At 35.9% G+C, this 8,786-nt stretch overlaps 1 long non-coding RNA gene across 2 annotated transcripts in view; it reads left to right on the forward strand.

Moving 5' to 3' along the window:
* LOC110214932 (uncharacterized) overlaps positions 1 to 7,202 on the forward strand; it is a 120,660-nt gene extending 113,458 nt beyond the window's left edge. For both annotated transcript variants that reach the window (XR_013482866.1, XR_013482865.1), the window contains exon 4: positions 6,045 to 7,202. This is a non-coding gene — a long non-coding RNA (uncharacterized LOC110214932). The remainder of the gene's footprint in view (positions 1 to 6,044) is intronic.
* The last annotated feature ends 1,584 nt before the right edge of the window (positions 7,203 to 8,786 follow it).

Consider the following 8,786-nt stretch of genomic DNA (forward strand, 5'->3'; position numbering starts at 1 on the left):
AGAATGTTTTATAAAGATTATATCGATTAACAAAAGGTCCCCAGCATCTTCTGGCAGAAATTTGAGAGAGGGCAGTGATTGTAATTAATTTTTAGTTTGTGCCACATTTTTGATAATTGCTCTGATTCATGCTATTATAGTCTCCCTTCACCCACAGGAAAACAAACTTAATTTGATTCATACCCTTAGCAAGAAAAAAAAACCCACCCTGATATTACTCACATGGCATGATTCAGCTCTTGGTTCCCAACCATCTTCTCCATCTTCCTTTTCTCCTACCCAGCCCACCCCCTTAACCACCCCCACCCACTATATATTCATCTGTCATTGAAGCCTAAAACTGAGTCAGTATGTACTTTAAAATGGGCGGGGGAAGAAAGGAAGAGCAAGAAGTCCTTTTTCTCAGTAAACTATACTACTAGATCCCAAATCATAAAAGTAATAAGGATGTGATCAATAATTTCTTCCTTGTTGTCTGTGGCTTACATTCTATAAGATTTTATATACACATACACACATTTATATATGTGTGTATGTGTGTATATGTATGTGTGTGTGTATATATGTGTACATATGTTTTTATGGAAAAACTAGAAGATTTAGAAGAATTAAATCACATTCATAAAACCAAGTGTTTAAATCACTGAGACTATTTTTTAAATACTGAAATAGATGACTGTCATGAAGGGAAAAAAGGATGCAAATGATAAAACACATGGAATTGGGTTTTCCACATTCATAAATGGCAATTTGTGAATGACTCAGCCGTGAGGCAGCTAGCTGGCTGGTGGAGAGGGTGGAGTGCTGGACCTATAGTCAGGAAGTCCTGAGTTAAATGTAGCCTCTATTCTTACTAGCTGTGTGACTATGCAAGTCACTTAACCTCTCTGTGACTGTTTCCTTACCTGCAAAAATGAGGATAATAATAGGACCTACTCCCCTGGGTTGTTGTGAGGCTAGTATGAAATAATATTTGTGAAGAACTTTGAAAATCTTAAAGCTCAGTATTATCATCAACATCATTATTATCATTAATAATAATATGTAGGACATACACAACAATAGGAAATATGTTGTGATGGACATTTTGTAGTGTTTTTTTAATTAATATTTTTGTAGTTATTTTAATAGGAAGCTGTATGATTATAAAATGATAGTCTCTGTACTTATTAATGTAACTTTGTTTAGGTCAGTGATGAGTTACAGAACAAAATGAATAGCTAGATTAATCACTGTCTTGAAGTACCTAGTTTAATTACTGAATGAAATGTTATGTACAAATGTGAAGGCCTCATACATTAACCATTTATGCCTCAGTAAACATGTTCTTGAAAGGTATTATGTGAATTAAATTTTTGTAATTCTAATTAAATTCTTAGGTTATTCAAAATTTACCTATTGATTTAAGTCTTATGCGTATGAGTCAGTGGGAGAAGTACTCATTTTGTAAAGCGCATTAAGAGAGGAGGAATGAAGCATTTATTAAGCACCGACTGTGTGCCAGGCACTGTGCTAAGTGCTTTACAAATATTATCTCATTTGATCTGAGATCTTGCCTACTGCTCAATCCTGATTTGGCTGATTTATACCATATTTGTATGTTGATGTCTTCTCCCCTCAGCTTTTTCTCCTTTATTTGAGGAGGAAATAGGGAATTGTTTTCCTTCCACATTATTTTTTCTCTGGATAACTAGTTTGTTTTTTAGCAATCCTATTCTCTTGGACCTTTCTGCAGCCTGTGACAGTGTTGATCACTCTCTCTTCTCCGTCGTACTCTTTTCTATCGAGGTTTTCAGGACACCACTTTCTCCTGGTTCTCCTCCCACCTGTCTGACTGCTCCTTCCTGCATCCTCATCCAGGTCATGTCCTCTAATCATAGGTGTCCCACAGGGTTCTTCTCTCCTGGGTTGTCTTCTCCATCAGTATCATTTTACTTGGTGATCACATCAGCTCTGTGGATTTAATTACCCTATCCATGCTGGTGATTCTCAAATCTACCTGCCCTAACCTCTCTGTTGACTACCAATCTCACACCTCCAGTCACCTTTCAGGCATCTCAAACTGAATGTGCAGTAGACATCTTAAACTCAATACGTCCAAAACTGAATTAATTATCTTTTCCCCCAAACCCTTCCCACCTTCTTACTTCCTTATTACGAGAGAGGGAACCACCATCCTCCCAGTCATCCTGGATTCCTCATTATCTCTCACCCCACTATCTCCAAGGTGTTGCCAAGGTGTGCCAATTCTCAAATATGCCCGTTCTCTCCTCTGACACTGTCACCACTCTGGTGCAGACCCTCATCACTTCATAATTGGACCATCACAATAGCCTGCTGGTGGTCAGCCTGCCTCAGGACTCCAACCCATCCTACATTCAGCCATCAAAGGGATTTTCTTAAAGTACACATCTAATCATGTCAATACTCAGTGAACTCCAGTGGCTCTCAGTTGCCTCTAGCATCAAATACAAAATCCTCTGGCATTTAAAGTCCTTCTTGCCTAGCCTTCTCCCATCTTTTCAGTCTTATACTTTATTCTCTGATGCATACTCTTAATTGCAGTATCACTGACTTCTTTGCTTGTTTCACAAACAAGACACTACATCTCTCAGCTCTAGGCATTTTCTCTGGCTATGTTCCATGCCTGGAATGCTGTCTCTCCTCATCTCTAACCTCCTGGCTTCTTTTAAGTCCCTGCTAAAATGCCATTTTCTACAGGAAGTCTTAACCAACTCCTCTTAATGGTAGCGCCTTCCATCTTTTTTTTTCCTCTTCTCACTCTCTCTCTATCTCTATGCTGTATATAACTTGTCTGTACATACTTGTATGTTTGTTGATTAAATTTTGAGCTCCTTGAATGCAGGGACTGTCTTTTGCCTCTTTTTGTATCTTCAGTGCCTAGTATAGGGCTCAACACATAGTAGTAGTAACTTAATAAATGTTTATTGACTGACTAGCAATTGATACTCCAAGCTTGTACTTAACTTTATGGTATTTGAAAAATAGCAATGCTGAAAGAGTTAACAGTAATTAACTCCTATGACCAAGTCTTCATAGGAAAATTATGCTTCTAGACATAGCATTCACATGTTAGCATGGCAACAGGTAGCAATTTATAATTTATAATTTCTTCCCGCTAGTGTTGATGTTAACATGTCTATTGAAGGAGGGGAAGAACAGACACAAGGAAAATTATGGAAGTAAATACAATAAACTGTAATTGTTGAAGATCGAGCTGTACATGATTGTAAATTTATGCTTTGTGGATCATAAGCTTGTTGAGGTTAGAATATTTTTCCTTGCGTTATTTGATGTTTTCATGAGTGTGTGTGTGTGTGTGTGTGTGTGTGTGTGTGTGTGTGCGTGGTTATATCTGTTTTTATAAGAGCTATTCTGAATACAAAAGTGAAACCCTTAATATGGCTTCCATTATCCTTACTACTTCCTGGGAGGAAAAAAGAAACCCCCTGGGACCTAAAAATCTAAATTAGGTTTGACAAAGGTACAGAATTAACCAGAATTATAAGCTACTTATAGACTTGTCTCTTAGGAACAATTGAAATCCATAATTAACTCTTGAACCACCACTACTACTTTAATGTTGTCAAGCAGTAATTCCCCTAAGTAACACCTTTGGTGGCCTGAAAGAGCTGTTTTGCCAGTGGCATATTCCAAAGGAATTGCTTATGCATTCAAAGAATTTGGCTTATCCCAGGAACTGAATAGGAGAGCTCTGCCATTTTACTATTCATGTGGTTTCAATGTTAGTAAGGTTATTTTAGCTTAAAAAAAAAACCATGAAAAACCTTTGCATAGAATAATAATAGAAACCAAGAAAATATAGCATATGAAGTTAGGTTTATTTTTATCCCCAGCAATTTGTCCAGGAAATCAAATCTAGAGGTAGTGAGGGCTCATGAGATCTAGTGCTAGAAGGCATCTCAAAGACTGTCTAGATAACCATTCATTTTGTAGATTAGGAAACTGAGGCCCAGCTACATCAGTTGCCCCAGGTCATATATGTAGTAAGCAGTTAGAGACAGAATTTGAACCTATGACATCTGACTTCAGAACCAGTGCTTTTCCCACAGTAACACAGTGCCTCCTTAGGGAAGCAGTAATTACATATTTCTAGAATGTGTTACCTAGGTGCCTATTGTAAAGAAATTAAATAATTCAAGGAAAGTTTTCCTGGTTTGCAATTCTATTTTTAAAGGGCAGCAAAGTATGATATGAAAAGGTTAGGGTTGTAATTTTTAAACTAGTAGAAAATGAAATGTAAAAGGAAGGTTTCCAAAGGATTCAGTCATTAAGCCATTTAACTGGCGATCAGAAAATGGTGTTTAAATGTAGTGATTTAAATTTAATATGTAAAATCTACTTAATGGTGATATATGAACTAGAAATTTTAGTTGTCTCTTCACTTGTAAAATTGGTAACAGCTATTTTGTGGTGAGAAAAAGAATATATAACTTTTTTTCAAACCAATTTTAAGACTTTCTTCTACATATTATCCAGTTGTAGGAAACTTACATTTTCAAATGAAATGTCTATATTTAGCCTTTACTGTCTGTAACTTTCACTATATTTCTGGGATTAACCATAGTCGTCACTGTGCAATAGTATCACTGAATCATATCTACTTGGGCCCTTTTACCCCACTTCTGAAAAAACACCCTTGTTCTGGGGAGCAAATGGATGGGGTTTAGGTTTAAGGAGCTGGAGTAATCATGGCTGGTTTTCCTGACATGTACTTACTACCATAAATTGGGAATGGCAAGCAGCAACCAGGGTTCTTCCTCCTGTTACTTAAAGAAAAACAGCTACTGCGGCTTTGTGATCAAAATGTGACCACCCCAGACATGAAAGATGAAGCAGACACCACATTTTGAAATCAGTCATATTCGGTGGCTTGAAAATAGAATGAGAAAAACTAAAATTCATTAAGAAACACTTATTTTGGGGAGCTGCAAATGTCCTATTTTTTTTTTACACCTAGAACAGATCTTTAAAATATTTGATAAGTTGGAGGGAATTCATGTTTTAAAAATTATTTTTACTTAAAAGGGGAGAGATTTCAGTTTTCTGTTGAATTTTTCCTGGAGACTTGAACAAAAGTTCAGAATTGTTTTTGTGACGGTTATGTTTCACTAGTTACTGTGCTAATTGGTCCCAGCAATTCGTTACTTTTACCTGATTTATCATAGCAGTTTGAAATAAGTACTTCTAATTGAAAAACCTACATTTGACATAATATCCTTTCAGAAACCAAAAATGAAGGAAAGGGGGGAGCATTATAGTATAGCTAATGTTATGGGGAAATCAATCCTTTTTCTTTTAATGTTTTTGGAAATGAAAATTTTAAAAACATTGTAAAGAGGGAGGGGGAAGGAGAACAAGTGGAATGAGTTTATTTCTGTAGTAGATTTATAAACCCAATCTCTTGCCCAGGGATTAATTTAACATGTGCCAGACATCCCTCTTAGGGCTAGTTGTGAATGTATCTATGTCTGTGTGAGGCTAGGGTGTTTCCTGCTTTATAGGACTAGCTGCCTCAGCCTGGGCGTTTTCTATTTGAATTTACTCCTTCCCCAGCCCCTCCCCATGGAGTGTCCTTTGTGTAACCCCAGTAATTCAGAAATTTTGCAGTAATGGGGACTTGCCCTATCATGTGACTGAGGCACTAGTTGCAGGCTGTGATTGGTCATCAGCTAATTGGCGGTTCTCTATAAGAGCTTCCAGAGCTAGCGCTTAACTGAAGCTAACTGCTCCAGTCTTCAGTTACACGTATGTTGTAACGTTGAGAGTAGAGTGATTCAGCAACATGTGATTAAAAAGTTATCAGTGCTGCTGATTGACCAGGCCAGTGGTATGCAAGTAAGCCAGTTGCTGCTGATGGGATTAATCTCTGGCTTTTATGAACTGGTAACTGTCACTTTAAGATTGTTTACTGATTAAACTTAGAAGAATGCAGTTTAAAGTCTTTGCCAGGAACTTGTGTGGACTTATTCCTTTTTTTTTTCTCCTTTGTTTTGTCACAGGAATGAAACGCTGATAACTTCTTACTTTGGAGGACTTCTGTTAGAAGGGGGGTGGAGGGGACAGTTCCCAAGGATCTGAAACAAAGCTTTTTATCTACTTGTGAAGATTTATCTAGTTGTGAAGAGGGAGTTTTTAGCTAACGGAAGCTGCAGCATTGTCCCCAGGAAATAATGCTTTATCCAGAATGGGGTAAGTAAAAAAATGGTATTGCCTACTAATGGATATCATCTGGTGCATGTTAGAATTGTAAAATTGTTTGCAGATTCCTAATAACTCTGTGGAAGCCAAGAACACAAAAGCACACTGGAAGAATTTTTTAAGGGTAGTACGAGAATATAAAATACTATCTGGGGGAAAAAAATCAGGCAATTAAGAAAACTTCAACTGTTACTTGCTTTTGTTTGAGTATATTTAATGCAAGGAGATGACTTTAAAGGGTGGGGGAAAAAATAGTTGATAAGCAAATGAATCTTTCTGTACAATGGTAGCAAAAACATTTTCTGTGTACATATTTCCATCTGCCCTAACTAGTGTGTAATATGCCAGTAGGGGTGTTTTTCTTTAGGGTTAGCCTGTTAATACCCTCTTTAAATGAAAGTATCTAATGAAAATCTTTACCAAATAACAGATCAAATAAGGTATTTTAATACATTTATTTTAGTTGTGATTAACAGATTGTGGTATGAGAGTAGTCTTTTTAATGATGTATGAATTTCAGAATTGTTCTAATTCGTGGATATATGGATTCAGTTAGACCCAAAAGGGTGTTTTTGGTTTTTTTTTCCTGTATAAGTCATCTCATTTTAGAATGTTATGCTTAATGCTCCTTTCCCCTTCTCTTTCTGTCTCTCAACATGAAACTTTTAAGGTTTCTAGAGAAAAATAAGGTTTATCTGGATATATAATGTTATATAACTAATAGCTTCTTTTTCAAATGCTGTAAGAAAATACATTTTTGTATTTTACATTGATATTTGGTTTCTTTTGAATGGTTATGCTGAAATTTGATAATAAGAGGAAAACAGAATAAGAATGATGGGTATATTTTCTTATTGGTCAGTTGGCCTAATCACGTGATCCCTATTTACATAATAAAAAACTAAAAATATTAAGTGCAAAAATGTTTTGTGCTTGTTCCTTTTTGGATTTAAGTTTTTTAAATTGTGTGTGCTTAACACATAAAAGTTATAATAAAAAACAAGAGATTGGTTTGTGAAGCAGGGATATGCGTTTCTGTGCTTTTATTTTCTTATAGTAACTAAAATTGAAAAGTGTAATGTTAAATAAAGGCTATTCTGTTAGAGAAACATACTTTTCAAGGACTTATATGCTTTTTCTAGAAAGATATAATTATATGTATGGTATAATTTATAAGATACCATCTTATGCATTATATCACACATATAATTATAATATAATATTTTATATATACTCTATCATCTCTGCAATATAGCAAGGGTTAACCAAGTTGCTTTGGGAGAAGTAGGAAAGATGGTAGGGTCAGGAAAGAGAGTAAACATTACCTTCCCTCCCTTTTTCCTTCCCTCTTCCCCACCCTCCAACCCCTAGCCTTGGAAAACGTTCTGAACAATGCTTTTTATAAAAATAGAACTCAAGACTTTTGTGTGACTAAATTTGTAAGGGGGGGGTGGACGGAAATGTCTAATAAGAGAAGTAATAAAAGAAAGACTTTTAAGATAAGCATTCCTATTAAGGGCAGGGCTCTCCAGCAAATCAGAAAGAATGTGATACAACCTATTGTATATCACAATTGATTTTATTTAAGGTGTGGCTGACTGAACACCTGGAAAAATTCTGCTTGCTTGTCCAAAGTACATGAATGTTTAGGTCCTCTGATCTTTTGATAATGATGGAAAGTATGAAGTTTGTAGCTAGGTTATTCATCAAACTACTGATTTGTGATAATAACTCATAAATGATTCATTGCTGTGTATTTCATTTCATCATGTTTGAAACCTTATGTTTTAATAGATCTCATTCTCACACTTAATGATAAGTCTTTCTGTCCCTTTAGGTTTTACTCATCTATTTGGAAATACTTGTTTGAATTACTTTAAAGTATGTCATACTGGGTCTCAGTGGAATTTTTTTGCATCCTGTCTATTAAGTCTAACCATCTTTTTTCAGCTATTCATTTATTAATAAAATGCATACATAAAATGAATGGAATTAGAAGTAGTACTTCTATCATGTTTAATTCTGCCTTTGGGTACATTTAAGTTTCTAGTGGTTATTATCATTCATGGGGGATCTTCTGTGTTCAAGCATGTGTGTAGAAAGGGATACCATTCATCTGCTTTCTGTGTTATGACTGACTTGACCCTCCCCACAACATTTACTAATTAGCAATATGAACATGTATACCCATCTGGTTATCCCTGTAATTGATTTTAATGTGGTACATGGAATCTATGCCCGATTAAATGCTGCATTTAAGTGTACATATTTGGGGGAGGCCTTCAATCACAAATGAAACAAATGATCATTTAATGCAACCAAAATAAGCTTCATAATATTGCTCCTATGGCAACAGGGTAGTTAGGTGTTTTGAAATATAGCTATAAGCATTGATTGTGGAAATGTCATTCAGACCTCCCACTACAGCCTCATTGGGTGGGAGATTGATGGGAAGGGGTAAAGCCAGGCTAGGGAAATGGCACAATAAACCATGTGTGTGCCTGTATCTTTCTACAGACTGTCCTGAAAATAAAATTAGAATG

Source organism: Phascolarctos cinereus, unplaced genomic scaffold (assembly GCF_003287225.1).
Source record: "Phascolarctos cinereus isolate Bilbo 61053 unplaced genomic scaffold, phaCin_HiC Scaffold_726;HRSCAF=1367, whole genome shotgun sequence".
In the NCBI taxonomy this organism is placed as follows: domain Eukaryota; kingdom Metazoa; phylum Chordata; class Mammalia; order Diprotodontia; family Phascolarctidae; genus Phascolarctos; species Phascolarctos cinereus.